This window comes from Lissotriton helveticus, chromosome 2_1, assembly GCF_964261635.1.
Source record: "Lissotriton helveticus chromosome 2_1, aLisHel1.1, whole genome shotgun sequence".
NCBI classification, from domain to species: domain Eukaryota; kingdom Metazoa; phylum Chordata; class Amphibia; order Caudata; family Salamandridae; genus Lissotriton; species Lissotriton helveticus.
Genome location: NC_136059.1, coordinates 250,090,002 through 250,107,791, shown reverse-complemented (window position 1 = coordinate 250,107,791; position 17,790 = coordinate 250,090,002). Strand labels below are relative to the sequence as shown.

Sequence of the window (17,790 nt, the reverse complement as noted above, 5' to 3'; positions counted from 1 at the left end):
TTCTGAATACTAGTGTCTATATGCCTAGTATTTTGTTTAGTTCTACGTGCCATGTGACTTGCTCAGCCAGGAAATCACCATTTAAACACTGCAATTGTAATCGAAAAGTCATGTGCTCAAGGCTGCAGTGACGCGTCATGCTGGAGACAAGCGGAGAAATAAAGCATTGATTGACGGATCTTATAGTGCCTATGTGGTCTGTACTTGAGCATATTGCGGTGGAATAGCTGTAATTCAGTACTGGTTGGTGGAATATATATATATATATATATGTGTGTGTATATATATATATATATATATATATGTATATATATATATATATATATCTCTATATATTCATCCACTTTAAAACAAAGACCCCGCATGGATTGAATGGGGACGAGGAACTTCATGTGCATCTTTGAGAGAATCTCTATCCATATAATGAAACTGGCCAATGAACAAACACCTAGGATGACAGAAAATGCAAAAGAGAAAGTATTTACCATACACAAGGGCACTAAGTCCCTCAATATTTTCCAAATGCAAGACGAAGTGCGAACTCCGCAACTATACATGAACAAAAGAAGGATAGGTGAATCCTTGAAGAGAAACTATTCTAACGCAAGCTTGAGTTTATACATATAATTCAGCTTACAATTGAGAGAGAATTCAAGAAATGGCTTTCCATTTTAACTCACTAAGAGAATATTTGGATCCGCGAAAAGGAAATCGAAAAAGAATGGATAAAGCAATTGGAAAATGGTGAATACGTTCTCATGCACACCTGCCAGAAGACATATAAACTTTGTACCAAATGAAGTCACGAAAAATAAAAATAAGCTGTGTCACGTAAAGCGCAGTTGATACACAAAAAACTACCAGCACCATAATGCACCATAATAGTGCTAATATAGTTGACTGGTATAAAAGACTAAAAAGAAAAGAAGGATAATTGTTTGTAACCGTGAGCAAGATCGTAAGATCGAAACGCATAGGTGGAGCAGAGTACTGTGTGCTGTAATGGCATTTAATATATATATGTGGAATAATTAAAGGCACCCACCGAAGGGAAAGAATTGTACTGCAGACTACCTGGACCAGAAGGCTCCGCACTGCATGTTATCGTAAAACCCACCTGAGGGTAATTATTAAATTGAAGACACGAGCAACGAACGGGTCAAAGGAAGTCAGCAGCAATGCCGGATGTAAGCTCCCCCCCTCTGACGAAGGCCAAAGGTTGGCTGAAATGCATAAGGAAGAACGGAGCTCCACGTAAAGAAATAAAGAATTTTAAAATTGCCACGAGGTGTGCGACTCACTCTGTCCTTCCAGGAGAGGTTTGTGAAATATATATATATATATACACTCAATGACGTAGACAGATTTTAAGCTCGTGCAATATATTTAAGGTGGCTGTGATTTTATGGGTTTGTGAATTGCATTTAAGCAGTCATGCATAACATCCAACAGTAATTTCATCCAATGTATATAGCGTAACTTAAGGTCAGTGTAAATATATTAATTATTAGTATATATATTTCTCTATTGTACTCTGATTTTAATATCGTGATTTGTACAAAATGATTAATGTTATTTATTGATTACTTTAATTGTTTGGATGATATTATTAGCACCTTGTATTTTGCACATTGCTTTTTGCACATTACCCTTAAGTACTAAGGGGATTACCCCGAGATACGAGGCATTAACTTTCAAATCTGTTGTCTATGTCTATTGTTAGATGCAACCACTTGTGTTCATATTCAACCAATGACGTTACAAACTGAGTGGTACTAGCACTTTAAATTTTGCCTCTTCCCCTGCATGCGTCATGTGACCAAGGCCTCTGTGAAGGCCGAAACGTTATGCTGAGGTGCGCCTTCATCACGATTGAATAAATCACTGCTCACCTGCACTTGGGTCTCCTCTCTTCTTCTGCGCCGTCTGTATCCGTGATTGGGCTCCAGGCGAGAGAAAGCTGAGATTGTTTCATATATATATATATATATATATATCTATCTTCTTTTGAGCAATTTTCCTGTGGAATATATATATATATATATATTCCACAGGAAAATTGCTCAAAAGATGAAGGAGCCTCACACGACGTCAATTGTGGCTTTTTATTTCAGCAGACAGCAGGGTGCATAGTTCGTTCTCCCAGTACAAATACATCACCATAATTGCCATACGCGTTTCAGGACTCTTCCCTTGTTCACTGGCTTGGTGGGGAACGGAAGCAGCACAATGTCATCTCACTCGCATTTTGATTAAATAGTCCCGCCCCAGTGGGCGTATGCTGGCTAGGTATATATATATATATATATATCTCAAAAGAATCCCGACCGCCTCTCGCTGCGGTCATGAACGGGCGCAGACTTCCTCTCCTCTTCTCAGATGAACTTAATCAAATATCATAACGCCATCACACCAATGAAGTGTCAGCAGTGCAGAATTTTATTTTCTGTTAATATCAGAGCGAGTGCCCTCCCTGACGCGTTTCGCTCTGCGGACGGAGCTTGTTCACATGACGCGTCAGAAGTAGGCTGGTAAATTTGTAGTGAATAAAAGCCCATGCGCCTAAAGAAACAGGACGCATGGGTAGACAAGAATACAAACGAAGCATTAAAGTAAATATTTAAACGCATTCGATAGCGAGATGACACAACAGAAGGAATTATAGCATAGTGCTCAGGAATACTCATGAGAATCATCAATCTAAATTCATAAATGATTTCCTTAAATCAATTAGTACAAGTACATAATAGTACTTAATACGACATTGAATAGTTATTGACAAAAAAGTGCTAGGTGCTTCATCATTAATGTCTGCAATGTTGCACATATTGATAATAGTAGCAAATCAAATGCAAGTGCATGAAAAGTAATACTGAACTGCACCAGTCATAATCAATTCAAATCCTCCGTGTCCATATATAACATGCATATTTATCGATGCTAGGTTGTATAAAGTGCAAGTGCTACCAAACGTGAAAAGAAAATCATATTAAAAAATGCTAATACAATTAAAAAGTCAGACGGCTGAAAACCCTTTTGGAACCTATAACATGGCTTTTTTTGTTATATAACAACATCATGAATGTAATTTCATCATTTTTATACATATTCAATTCATAAGCAATATTTCAAACAGACAAAATTTACCTCAATGAAAGATAATTCACTAGACTACCACATTATAAGAAATGATGTAATTCATCAAATGCATTCAACCCATTAGGTGATCTTGTATCAAGTAGCAGGATAAAGTATGCTTCCCTTTGCCTAAGAAGCCTTTCTCGATCACCGCCTCGTCCAGGATTGGGAACTGAGCACAATAAAGTATATTTCAGATCTTTCAGTTTTTTGTCATGGACTGCCTTAAAGTGGCGAGCCACCGGGTAATTCATGTCAGAATTCACTATTGCCCGTATATGCTGCAAAATGCGCTGATTAGCAGGCAGCTTAGTGCTCCCAATATAGGAGAGCGAGCAAGTGCAGGTAAGTTGGTAGATGACAAAATCACTGCGACAAGTGAGATGTTCATTTATTTGTATAGGCTTCTCACTAAAGGCTGATGTGTAATGTGTACCATTAACAGCAAAAAGTGCACGCCCGGCAAGACGTGCATCTAAAAAAAACCTGGTTTGGTGAACCAAGAGATTTTAGAGGAGAGCTCAGGTTGTGTTTTGTCCAAAGCATCTTTCATGGACGGGGCCCTCCTAAAGGTAATTGCTGGTGTTTTAGGTAACATAGGGCCTAGGATAACGTCCGTTAACACAATCGGCCACTCTGCCTTGATAATGCGTCTTAATTTGTGCACCTGGGAACAATAGGTAGTGATAAATCGAACCGATCCCCCAGAAGTAGGTTCTGAGATTAGATTAGATCTGGGGGTCAAAAGTTCGTCCCTCGAGCGTCTTAGTGCTTTTGAGAGGGCACGGTTTAAAAGGTCTTGTTTGTACCCGCGCCGCAAAAATCTTTGCATGGAATCAGCCAGACACTGATTAGTTACCTCAGGATTGCTACAGATTCTTTTAATGCGAATAAATTCGCCTAGCGCAATGCTATTGATGGTATGTGGTGGGTGCGCACTGCGGGCATGAAGGATGGAATTTCCCGCAGTGCTTTTTCTGTATAATTTGGTGTGGATCTGACCCTGGTCAATGTAAACTTGACGTCTAAAAACTCTGCAGAGTTAGATGTTATTTTAGCGGTAAACTTCAGATTCCTGTTGTTGTTGTTAATATCATTGACAAAGAGTGCTGCTTGTTCTTGTGTTCCCTTCCAGATGATAAAAATATCATCTATAAACCTCCAATAATAGGCTAGATGTTGAAGCCATTGACCGTGGGCCCTACGGAGAACGTGGTCCTCCCACCAGCCAACATGTAAACATGAATAACTAGGGGAGAAGCACCAACCCATAGCAACACCACGCTCTTGGTGGAAGATATCTCTGTCAAATTGGAAATAGTTGTTAAATAAACAAATGCGTATCTTTTCCAACAACATGAAATTGTGTTCTCTGAGAATAGCCTCTCTTGTATCAAGAAAGTATTGGACAGCTTCCAAACCTTGCAGATGATTAATGCTGGTGTAAAGCGATTCTATATCCATGACCAGGAAACAAAAATCAGAACACCAGGTGACTTGACTAATTTTAAATAAAAAATCAGTAGTGTCTTTGAGGTAAGAGGGAAGTGAAAACATGTGAGGTTGGAGGAAAAAATCTACGTATTTGGAAAGATTCTCGTTGATGCTACCTTGTGCAGAAATAATAGGGTGTCCTGGAACTGGGGAGGTACATTTATGGATTTTGGGTAAAAGATAGAAAAGAGGGGTGATTGGATGTGTTACATTTAAAAATTTAGCTTCTTCTTTAGTAAGAAGACCCTGCCTTTGCCAATGGCTGATGTTTTTTCTAGTGTTTTCATATGTTTTTTTTTTTATTTAGAAAGTTTTTTATTGGCATACAAAAGAAGGCCGTACAAAAAATATATATATACAGGTCTGAGTACAATGGTGGCGGTCATATCTATTGTTCTCCCTCCACTGGAGAAGAAAAAAAAAGGAAAGGAGAGGAGGAGAAAAGAGGGGGGGGGGGTGCACGCACGTTATTGTCCTAAATTGTCCTTTATTGGGTCTTCCTCAGGAGCTCGTCGAGCGGGTCCCACATGTGCAGCTTGGCTTTATGTTCTTTTGAGAAAGTGCCTGTGATGTTGTCGGCTCCTCTCAGGAAGGTGACCCAGTTGATCCATGTTTTGAAGTTTGCTTTGGCTGTGTTTTTCCAGTTCGTTAGGATTATTTTAAGGGCTGCTGTGAGTAGTAGATCTAGGAGTTCTCTCTCTTCTCTACTTTTTAGGTTCGCTGTTAGGTGCTCAGTCGCCAGGCTGACGAAGCTGATTTCCAGATTTGTTTTGGGCATATCGTTTAAGAAAGTGTTGATTTGTGCCCAGAACTTCTTGACTTTCACGCAGGTGAAGATGAGGTGTTCGAGGGTTCCTTCCTCTTTCAGGCAGTTCCAGCATTTGTCTGAGTCTGCGATGCCGACCTTGTGGAGTTTGGATGGCGTCCAGTAGGCGTTGTGGAGTAGCCAGTATTTTGTTTGCGCTAGCTGTGGGGTGATTTTGTTTGTTGTCGCTGAGCTCCACATTTTTGCTCGCTCTGTATCATTCAGTTGCCTGCCCAGGAGCGTCTCCCATGTGTTAGTTGCTTTTTTGTTCTGCGCCAGCCTGGATGGGCTGAGGAGCTTATAGATCTTTGCCGTTTGGTGACCTGCTGAGTTGATGAGCTGCAGGTATTTGATGATTCCCGGCTCTCCTCCGCACAGGTTGGCCTTTGTTATTGCTGTCTTAATTTTTAGGAAGTTATAGAACTCTTGGTTCGGGAGGTCATGTAGCTGCTGTAGGTTCTGGAACGTCAGCGGTCTTTGCCTGGTCTCCATTTGGCTGGGCGTGCTGATGCCTTTCCCGATCCACGTGTCGTTATGCAGTGTCGCCCCCTGGTAGGTCACTTTAGTGTTGAACCAGATGGATTCCCAAGCAGTGCCTTTCAGTTTCTGCGCCATGTGCCTGTCCACTTTCAGCAGGGCGTCTCTCGTGTGTTTTAGTATGGCGCTGGCTTTCAGTGGGTGCCGGTTCGCTGTTAGGAGTGCTATTGGCTTGAGCCCTCCCAGGATGTCCTGCTCGACCTCCAGCCATACTGGCATGTACGTTTGTGCGGCATCTACCCAGGCGATGCCCTGTCTCGCCAGACATGCCATCTGGTATGTCTTGAAGTTCGCCAGGTTAAGGCCTCCGAGGTCTCTTGACAGTCTTAGTTTTTGTAGGCTTATCCTTGGTTTCTTGTTTTTCCATAGAAAGATGTTTATGAGTTGGTCCAATTTTTTGTGGAATATCTCTGTCATTGGGAGTGGTAGCATTGTTAGCGTGTAGTTTATTACCGGTGTTATCATCATTTTGATCGTTTCAATGCGTCCCCACCAGCTGATGTACTTTGGTGACCATAACTCCAGTCTCTCTTTTATCTTCTTCAGCGTGAGGTCTTCGTTGTGTTGCAGCGTTGACGTGAGGTCTCTCCCAAAGTGGAGCCCTAGATATTTCAGTGGTTTCGTCTGCCATGCTAGGCCGGATTCGCCTAGGACTTCTCTTGTGGTGTGGACATTCATTGGCTTACACTCCGATTTCTCCTTATTGAGTTTGTAGCCTGAGGCTTCTGCGTATTCACCTATTGTGGCCATCAGAGCTTTTATCGACGTGGAGGGGTTTGCTGTTGTGATTAGGATGTCGTCGGCGTATGCCGCTAGTTTGACGGTCTTCCTCTTGAGCTTTACGCCCGTTATCTCAGTGTTGTCCCTGATTCTGGCTAGCAGGGGTTCTAGAGCGAGCAGGAAGAGTCCGGGGGAGAGGGGGCATCCTTGTCTGGTGCCTCTGCCCAGCGTGAGCGTTTCGGATGCGCTCCCGTTTACCACTATTTTTGCCTTCGGTTTGTTGTAGAGGGCCATGACCATTGCCGTGTACTTCCTGCCTAGGCCAAAAGCTCCCAAGCAGTTTCCCAAGAAGGGCCACGAAACTCGAAGGCTTTCTCTGCATCCAGCGCTATCATGACCGCCTGTTCGTTGCTGCTTGCTGTGTGGTTGATCAGGTGGCACAGTAGCCTTGTGTTGTCCTGCGACAGTCTGTTTTTTATATATCCCACTTGTGAGGAGTGGATGATGTTCGGCAGGATCCTGTTTAGTCTGTTGGCTAAGACCTTTGCGTAGATCTTGCAGTCGACGTTTATTAGCGATATTGGTCTGTAGTTCTGGGGATATTGTGGGTCTTTCCCCTCCTTGGGAATTATGGTGATGTTGGCCTCGCACATGGACTCCGTCATCCTCCCGTTCTGGATGCATGTGGAGTATGTTTGTGCCATCAGTGTCTTGATGTGTTCGCTGAAGGTTTTGTAGAATGTCGCGGAATAGCCATCCGGTCCTGGCGCCTTGTTCCGTTTCAGTTGGCATATGGCTGTTTCAATCTCTTCCTCCGAGATGTCGGCTTCGAGCGACTGCCTCTCCGCCTCCTCTAGCTTCGGCAGATTGGTTTTACTGAGTAGATCTCGTCCTGCATCTTTGCTTAGGTTTTGATCTTCAGTGTACAGTTCTTGGTAAAATTGTCTGAAGACCTCCAGTATTCCTTTGTTCGTTGTTTGGGATGTGTTCGTGCGATCAGTTATCGCTGCTATCGTGTGTTGCCTTTGTTTTGCCTTTAAGTAGGACGCCAGCTGCTTCCCTGCTTTGTTTGCTGCGCATAGGTTGACTGACTTGAACTTCGTCAGCCAGGAACCCGCTCTTTCGCTTAGGATCTTGTTCAGCTCGTATTTCCTTTTTGTGAGCAGGGTGAGCTTGTTTTTGTCCGTTATGTTTGCACAGTGACCTCTCTCCAGTGCTGTTATTTCCTCCTCGAGCTCACTGATTTTCTTGCTCCTTCCTCTGTTCATCCTGGCCTTGATGTTTATCAGTTTCCCCCTTATTGTCGCTTTGAGGGCGTCCCATACGGTGTCTTTCCCTACTTCGCCATTGTCGTTGTGTTCGAGGTATTCCTTGATTGTAGCTTCAATTTCTTTGACGTTCTCTCTGTTCTGGAGGATGTCATCATTCAGTCTCCACCTCCTCGTTGGGTTTTCATTGTGTTTCCCACTTAGAGTGAGTGTTATGTGAGCATGGTCCGAGACGGTGATTGAGGCTATCTCCGTTTCTTCTATGAGGTGCGTGTGTGTGTTGGACATCAGTATGTAGTCAATCCTGCTGTAGGAGTTATGTGGGTGTGAGTAGAAGGTGTACTCTTGCGCTGTCGGGTGTTGGAGCCTCCACGGGTCTGCCAGTTGTTGTTTAGCGCATAAGTCTTTCAGGGTGTTGTTGTTGTTGTTGGAGTTATGACTTGGTCTGTTTGGGTGTCTGTCTGTTGCCTGGTCCATTGTCTTGTTCATGTCCCCAGCTGTGATCAGGAGGTCCTCTTGGGGGAGGTCTGATAGCTTGCTGTCCACTCCCTGCCAGAATTGCTTGTCTTCCGAGTTAGGACCATAGATATTGACCATGTGGATTGTGTCGCTTCCTCTCTGGACGCTTGCTATGAGCATGCGGCCATCTTCGTCAGTGTCCACTGCTAGTGTTGTTAGGTTGGCCTTCTTGCTCAGGATGGTTATGACTCCTCTTTTTTTCCCTTTTGCCGGTGAGCAGAGTACCTCCACTATCCATCTAGCTTTGAGTAGTTTCGCCTCCTCTTTGGAGAGCTTGGTCTCTTGGAGCATGTATACATCTCCCTTTAGTTTGGACAAATAGTCCAGGATTTTCCTGCGTTTGACCGGGTGGTTCAGTCCTTTAACATTCATGGACACTATCTTCAAGTCCGTGGACAGGCCCGCTCTTGTTGGGTCTGTCATGGTTGTTTCGTTGCGTCGCTTGTGCTTTGCGTTCTGCGGCCCCCCCCGGGGTGTTGGATGGGAAAAAAGAGATAGGAAAAGTATAGGGTGCCTGTGGAGAAAGGCAACATTCTAGGTCCTTTGTTCATAACACAACCGGCGGCTCTGCCATGTACTGTCATATCCGCCGACTTCACTCCCCCCCCTGGCCCGACCCCCTCCCCCCCTCCCCCCTCCCCCCCATCAGTAGTAAACCGGGTGTGCGACAGCAAGGGTCCTCACACTCCCCCCCCCCCCCCCAAGTTCTTCCTGAGTCTTTAGTCTTTAGTGTTGGCCAACCCCCCGCCCCTCGTGGTTGCTTTAAAAAAAGGAAAAGAAAAAAAGGATATGGTCGTCGGTGTCTTGCCTGTTCTTCCCGTGGCCACGGTGGTCTTGCTGAGGTAGGTATGGTTGTTCTTGCTGTGCGGTAGCTCACGGCATATTTCCGTGTCTCGGTGGCTGTGGTCTATCTTGTTCTGTGATTGTCTGAGGTAGAATGTTGTTGTTGTTTGAGGTAGGTTGTTTGAGGTAGGTTGTTGTTAATGTCAGAGTGTCCGTGCCTGGTTGCACATGCTTGTTACTCCAAGCCTATTGTTCGTTGTAATCAGAGTCTCGGTGGCTGCGGTTGCTCCTGTACATGGTTGTCTGAGACAGCTTGTTGCGTTCAGAGTCTCGGAGCTTAGTTGCACATGCGTGCTACTTCAAGCATTCCTTCTTATTCACCTCCTTCGTGTGTTTCGTCAGAGGATGCCCTTCTCTTTGCCCCAGGGCTCGGCAGCTCCATCTCTTCTGGTTCCGGGTCTTGTAGGTATCGGTGCAGGTCGTTGGGGTCATCGAAGATTCTGCTTCCGTGTCTATCTGTCACTCTCATCCTGGATGGGCCTGCAAATGTAAATGCAATGTTCTTTTTTCGCAGATGTTCCCTTTGGGCTAGGAAGCCTTTCCTCACCTCGACTGTTAGTTTGGAGAAGTCTTGTGTGATGGTTACTTTGCTTCCGTTTATCATCATCGGACGGCCTTTCCTGGCTACCGCAAATATCGCCTCTGTTTGATTTTCTCTTAGTGGTTTGCATATTATGGGTCTGGGGGCGTTGCTGTTCATTTGCTTCCTGGCCGGTATGCGGTACGCTTTGGTGATCTCCAGCGGTTTGTCGAAGGTGAGTCCTGTTATTTTAGGTATTAGGGCCTCCAGCATCAGGGCGCATGCTCCCGGTGTATCTTCTTCCTCCTCGGGCACTCCCAAGAGTCTCATGTTCCCCTTGCGGCTCCTGTCCTCTTGCTCCGCCACGGCCTTTTGTAGTGCCGTTGTTCTCTTTATCACAAGCCCCATGTCCTTATGTGTTATGTTTGCGTTGTCTTCTAGCGCACCTATTCGCTTCTCTGCCTCGTCAATTCTGCCATTGGCTCTGCTTTGCTCGGCTCTGATTGCTATTAGCTCCATCTGAATGCTGTCTACTGTTTTTTTCGTGGCTTTTGCCAGCTAGTTCCCTTCCGTTATTTTCTTCAGGAGCATGTCCAGCGTTATTCTGCCATCCCCATGGTTGTTTCGCTCTTTGCCCGGTGAGGGCGGTGTCTCATTCTTGCTTTTCTTCAAGTCGTTGGCCCCTTGTTTCCCGTCCCTGCCTGCCATGGCTTCGGTCCCTCTTTTGGCCTGGTTGAACTTGGGCCTCCCTTCTGTTTGCGGCTGTCTTGTTGTGGCTTTGTCTCCTCTTTTTCCCTCCTTGCCCCTCGGGGTGCTAATCGACGTTATGGGGTCGTCTCTGAACCTGGGTGGCCACCTGACCACTCTGGTTTTAGTCCTAAGCTCCGCCAGCCTCCTGCGCTGTACTTTGCTCTGGCAGTACACCCTTACTGTTTATGCTCCAGCACTCGCCGTCGTCTGCTCGGGCTTGTTTCTCACAACACCGCTTGCTGTTCCCTCCGGATGGCCACCTCGAGCTTCACTTCTGTCTTGAGATGTCTCAAATGGCCGCTGTTGTTGGTGAGGGGGTCGCCACTCTCGCCTTGCCCCCTGCGCTGGTCCTCCGCCTGCCTCTTATTGCTTCGGCCAGCTGCTGGGTGGTCGCCCTCTAGACAGCCGCTCCGCGGCGATATTTTCTGAAAGCTCACGGTTTGCTCCAGCCGCTCCGCGGCGATATTGTCTGATAGACCACGATTTGCCCCACAAGCTTGCGCCCTGCTCCTTGCTGCTGCCTCCGTCTGCCCTGCTTTGGCCGCTGTCCCGCTTCAGGGATGCTACAGCAAGATGGCTGCCCCGTGTTTCTCCTCCTCTACCAAGATGGCCGTCTTGTCGATGGCCTCCCTGCCGCCGCCGCCGCCGCCTGTGGTGTGCGTCACTGGTGCGTGACTGGTTGCCCCTTAGTTCTCCGCTGCATCGGAAATTGCAAGTTTGCCGCCCTGACTTGCTTGCCCTGTGCTGTCGGGCCGTCTATCGCCAGGAGTGTTCCGCCGTGAGGTGCTTCTTTAGCTTTAGCAAGATGGCCGCCCCTGCTCACTCCCCCTCTACCAAGATGGCCGCCTTGTTGTTGTTGTTGTTGTCTTCCCTGCTGCCGTAGCGGCTGCCGCTCCCCGGGCCGCGGTTTATTACTGCCGTCTTGGCCCCTCGTCAGAATTGTGAGACCGTGAGAGAAGCGGCCAGCTCGTTCCTTGCGCTGACCTGCGCGCGCTGTTCCGCTAAGCCGGTACTCACTTGCTCGGTCACCGCACGCCGTGACTGCCTCTCTCTCCCTCCTTCCTGAGACGGGGGGGGGGTGCCAGGGCGGTCGGGTATTGCGTTCTGGGTGGATCTGCCCGCCTGTCTTTTGTGCGGCTCGCTGTCTTCCCGGTCTTCCGACTCACGCCGCCATCTTGGGATCGCTCCTCTCCCCCCTGGCCGTTCGCCTTCTCCCCCGCCGCCGCCTCGTTCTTGGTTCTTTTTGGTCGCGGAGCCTCTCGTAGGGTGCCGGTTTGGTTCCCTCACACCTTTTTTTGATTTTGGCTCAGTTTCTCTCCGTTGGACTATGATGCGCGCCGCTCGTTGAAACTTGGGGGTCGGGAGCTCCGGACTTAGGTCTCCTGCCTCCTTGCCATCCAAGCCACGCCCCCGTGTTTTCATATGTTTTTAACATGGCAAATTTGCTGGTTTTAGTGTAACAGAGGGGGTCTCCTAACTGGCGAGCTGTCTCCTGAAGATAATCAGATTTAGCCCACAAAACAGTGTTCCCCCCCCTTGTCCGCATTCTTGTATATTGTTGATTGTTGAAGTCAATTTGTTTTTTCCTTCCCAAAATAGTTCTATTCAAAGTTTTTAATTCAGTGATAACTCTATCGCTGAATACATCCAAAGCGTCTTTAGTCATCAAAAGATTTTCCTCGAAATGGAGTTGGTGATGTTTTGTTAACTGCAATGACTTGGCTGACTGTGGGAGATTGTTGGGAGATATATATACAGCTTCACTGTAACAAAATGACCGAACCAGCACTCACGTTAGGTTAAACCTATTATAGATTTATTGCGCAAAAATAATAGCAACAGACATGTTTCAGCTTTCGTCAGTGTCAGCTTTGCGTCTCCGAGGCGGAAGTTGATATTGGCAAACTATTTCCAAAAAAAACCCTGTATGGGTAAAGTCAAGGTTATATCAGTTTCCGTTTAAGATTATATATACATTGCTGTCGCCAAATCAAACTTATGGAAACCTAAATAGATAGCCAATTGCCACAATGATAGTGTTTCAATTTTGACCCTGATTCAATATATACATATTTACATAGGTTAATTCATCAAACCCTGGATGGGCTGGCATAGGATTTCATAGTGAGAAACCTGCTCATAGTAAGTACTTCCTGTGTCCAATTAAGGCCTCCCTATCTACCTATTTGTCTTCATATGTTCATGAATCAATGGTCTCTTGCTATGTTTTACAGTTAAGATGGATTATTATTTTGTTAATCATTATTTCTCCCCTGATACGTGTGCTGTCCCTAACGATTCATATTTGGACTATAAGTGGGTTATGAGCTCTTCCCTTGCATTGAGACCCTTTGGTGACTTCGTCTGTAGTTCAATAATATATCTGGACTCGAGACATCGTAATCTTTTCTCCTTGTCACCTCCCCTGATGTCAAATGGGATACAGTGTAGACAAAAGAAAGTTAGAAGATTTCTGTCCCTGTTGTGATGAATGGCAAAATGTCGGGCCACCGGATAGTTATCATCTTTGTTCGCGATGGCCCTTTGATGTTCCAGTATGCGTTTCTTAACCGCATGCTCCCTATATAGCGGAAGCCGCAGGGGCACTCCAAACAGTATACTACATGGGTAGTGGAACAAGTCATGAATTTAGAGATCTTGGTGCGGGACTTCTTGTCAGGAACCGGAAATGTTAAAACCCTCCTACTGGTACTGCAAGCCTTGCATTTCCCGCGCGGATACGAGCCATGCATGGTCTGCAATCCCGCAATGGGCATTTCTTTTGCAAGATGACTTTGTACAAGTTTGTCTTTTAATGATCTAGATTTCCTGAAAGTTATTAGAGGGTAGTCCAAGAGATCTTTCCCTATGATGTGGTCTGATTTTAGGATTCTCCAGTTTCTACGCATTATTGATCTCACTTTATTACTGCGGAGGAGTAATTGGTGATCAATCTTAAGTCCCCTGTCCCTTCTTTAGATGTTTGACCTCGTGTGTCTCTCGATAATGTTTGTTTTTCCACTAAGTCTACTTTCTTTTTAGCTTGTTGTAGTACTCTGGATCTGAAGCGCCTGATGCTGTTATTTGCTGCCTCATCATAATCCTTCTTTCTAGAACTGTTTCTTTTTATTCGTAATAGTTCCCCATAGGGTATACTATTCACGAGGGTAATCGGGTGGCTGCTACGTCCGTGGAGGACTGAGTTGCCAGCTGTACTTTTCCTGTATAGGGAAGTTTGAATTTTCCCACACTCTACAAAGACTGTAAGGTCTAAAAAGTTATCTTCCTTCTTACTCATTTCATGGGTGAATGTAAGATTGAGGTCATTCACATTAAGGGCTGTGATGTATCTCTCTGCTGAAGTCGTAGATCCCTTCCAGGTGATAAAGAGATCATCAATGTATCTCCTCCAGCAAACCACCCTGTCCACCCAATCACCCTTGTCATCGGCCCAGGCCACCTGCTTCTCCCACCAGCCTATGAACAAGTTTGCATAACTGGGGGCGAAGCAGGTGCCCATTGCCGTACCTCTGATCTGCCGATAATGCTGGTCTTGAAAAATGAAAATATTGTTGTTTAAACAAAATGAAATAAACTCCATTATCATTTCGCTATGCTTCAGATATCTGACCAAGCGATGTCCAAGAAAAGTTTTTACCGCTGCCATCCCATCAATATGTCTTATTCTTGTATATAAGTTCGAGATGTCAAGTGTTATCATGATAAATTAGTTTTCCCAGCTAACATCCTGTATTTGCTTGAGAAAGTCTTTAGTGTCTTTCGTATAAGAACTCCATTGTGTTACCCAGGGATCCAAGAAGTAGTCGATGAATTTGGACATATTTTCAGTTAGCCCTCCAATTGACGACACAATAGGTCTCCCTGGTGGTCTAGCAGCGTCTTTGTGAACCTTTGGCAGGTGGTAGAACGCAGGTATTCTTGGTTGCTTATTTTGTGGAAATAAAAATTCTTCCCTGGACAAGATCCCTCTTCCGTACCATTTGTGAATTAGATTGTTGTATTCCTGAATGCTGGATTTGTATTCTTCCTCCGTGGTTGGTAGATAATTGTCTTTATCTTGTAATTGGCGTAGTGCCTCCCTACAATAGTTGGTCCGGGTTTGTACAACGACGTTCCCGCCCTTGTCGGTTGGCTTTATTATAATGGATTCATCTTGTTCCAAACTTTGGATTGCTTTTCTCTGATTAGATGATATATTCCATTTAGTTTTTCCTTTGAAGTTCTCTTCTTGTTTAGATAGATTTTGGAGTTCTTGAATTACTGTCTCTGAAAAAATGTCAATCACATCAACAGGGGATTGGGGGCAGAAGCATGATGCTGGTTTGAAGGTACTTTGTTCTCCTATTTGGGTTATCCCCAAGTCAGCTGCTCTTCTTGTATTGTCTGTTTGTAATGGCTGTTGGGTACTGTTCTCATCCCTGAGTTCTTCCAGCATCGCCAGGGTTTCCAGGTCCCGAATGTTGATGTCCATTGGTTCTTGTATCTCAGGTTGTCTACTTAAAGTACCCGACAACAAAAGGAGAGGTAGGGAGAAGAGGACACTCTCTCAGTCCCCAGTCAATTACACGTAAACAAGAAAAGAGAGGTCAAAAACTATCTCCTGACCAATCCAGGAGAAATCGCAACAGACCACAATTCGAGGAGTCAGAACAAGGTTAACACACCCGATTTGGGTGGTAAAGAAAGCCCTCACACACTGACCTGGTCAGTGTCATGCTTCATCATCGGGCCCCACCAAAGAGGCCGAGTGCCTCTTTGGTGTGCTACGACGCCAGAAAGACTGCGGAGCTGGTTTTGTGTGGAGGGCGTGCTCTAGTTTACAGTGAAGAATTAAAAGTGCCTGAAATAGGGTATCAAAAAAACAAAGTTTAATGGGTGATCCCTGGGGCACGTAACAAAGAGTATTAAGTGTCTGTATTTAGTTGCCAAGGTTCAGGGTTGGTAAAATACAGGATATACTCAAATTTATCTAGTCAACATGTTTCTGCCATAAGGGTGGTAATTGCCAAGGCATTCGTCAGGACTATACCCCGGCGGTATGGGCTCTCTAATCACCCACCCTAACCTGGGGACGTGAAAGTGAAAATTATAAAGGTGAAAAAAGTGCGTAAAAAAGTGGGAAGAGTAAAATACTCATTCCAAAAATACTCCGTAAAGTTGGAGTTTCACAGCACTTTCAAAAGGGGCGCTACTCGCACCATGGGTCTCGGGAGGGGGTCGGAGCGACCTGGCACATCGCCCTCAGCGCTCTCGACCCGCTGGAAAACCTGCTTGTGGCCTCAATGCCGGACCCCGTGGGTCCGGCATTGAGGCCACAAGCAGGTTTTCCAGCGGGTCGAGAGCGCTGAGGGCGATGTGCCAGGTCGCTCCGACCCCCTCCCGCCCATACCGCCGGGGTAACCTTGTTCTGACTCCTCGAATTGTGGTCTGTTGCGATTTCTCCTGGATTGGTTACGTGTACTTACAGTACCCCTCAATATTCCTCCTCCTATATATATATATATATATATATATATATATATCAACCAGTAACTCTCCGGACCACCTCCAGCTCTGCAGAACCGGCGAAGAAGGAGAACAGACCACTGAAATACGGCAAGATGTTATCTTCTTTATTGCCAAGTAATACGCATATATACGCATATATAATATTCATGGCATAATAGCATCCTCGAGACACACCAATGAAGTGAAGGGTTATAGTTGTTATTTCCAATTCTCAAGTATTGGGGTATCTTTCATAGATTCTCATGCTTGAATCATTCTCTGTCATCGGAGTGGGAGTCCCACGGTACATAAAAATAGCAATAAATATGCATAACATCGCCATATCATAGATAAATAAGAACCAGGAAGTAAAATAGCTAGAAGTTAATAGGAAAAAATCTTCCACTTTCATGACTCTTCCAAGTCATTATATATAGTCTAAACTACAGCCAATCAGGTGACAGCACCCTCCAGAATGTTCTCCCCAGAGGCTCAGGCTCACATTTTCTACCGCTTGTCGTGTTAAGGGAGTCTCCCTGAGCTCTGCTCAGTACTTCTCAGGTTTCTTCAGATTTTCTTCATTTCATGATGTCTTCTTCTAAGAAATCTCTATTTAGACCTTGTGAGTCTTGTGGGAAGCTCCGGATGTTTTCTGAAGACCCCCACAAGAAGTGCATTTACTGCTTGTACCCGGACCACCAGGTGAGAGACTGCAAAATCTGCAGAACTATCCCTCAAAAAACTCTGAGAGACAGAGAGGGACGTCTACTTCTGTGGCTACAGAAGATTAATAATCAAGACAACCCATTATCTGAAGTTGGAAGTGTTTCCTCTTGGAAGAGGACTATCGACACGTATTTGACATCTCCTGGGGCTAAGGTTTTGAAAAAACAGCACACCTCTAAGAGTGCTGAGTTGCCTTCCACTTCCAAAAAGGCTCCTCCACCTAGTAAGGGTAAAACTCTACCCTCTACACCCCTGAGAAAGACTGGAATCTCAGGCTTCTAAACCCATTTCTGACAGAGATTTTCCTCAGAAACAGGGTCCCTCGTCGAGGGGCTCGACGACGGCATCTTCGTCGTCGAAGCCTGCAGTCGCCGCAACGACGTCTACTGCAACTTTCTCATCTCCAAAACCTCAAATGATACTGTTGTCGGCTTCCTCGCCGTCGACGCTTGTGTCCGTCTCTGTGAGACCAACCACGTCAGTCACTGCCTTCTCGTCGACGAAGAAGTTGAAGTCTACCGTCGACGTCCCTCCGACGAAGAATAAAAAAGCCTCATCAACGATTGCTTCGTCGGCGGCTGCCTCGTCGACGCTGCAACTATCATCCTGCACTGATCTTCAAGTTTGGTCTTCGTCTACTGCCACAGCATCCTCAAAGTCATCTACGGCACCGTCTACACAATTGCCACCGTCTACGACAGTGTCTTCCTTGCTTCAAAGACACAGATCTTCCTTGGAGGTCATCTCTCCAGTTCATACCTCCCCCAGTAGAGTTCCTCTTGTGTTGCCCGAGCAGTTATTGGATTATGGGGCTGATGAGGAGGAATCTGAGGAGGATGACAGATTTCGTACTGCCAGGAGCCATTCAGAGCTCTTCCTTAAATATCAAGACGCACATCAAGAAGAGGATTACTACCCTGAGACTGCTCCTTCAGCTACAGTGTCAAACCCTACAGCACAAT

At 45.6% G+C, this 17,790-nt stretch overlaps 1 protein-coding gene across 4 annotated transcripts in view; it reads left to right on the top strand.

Annotated features, from left to right (window-relative positions):
* The window catches only part of PIAS2 (protein inhibitor of activated STAT 2), a 490,095-nt gene that overhangs the window by 384,614 nt on the left and 87,691 nt on the right, over positions 1–17,790 (top strand). The window lies entirely within an intron of this gene.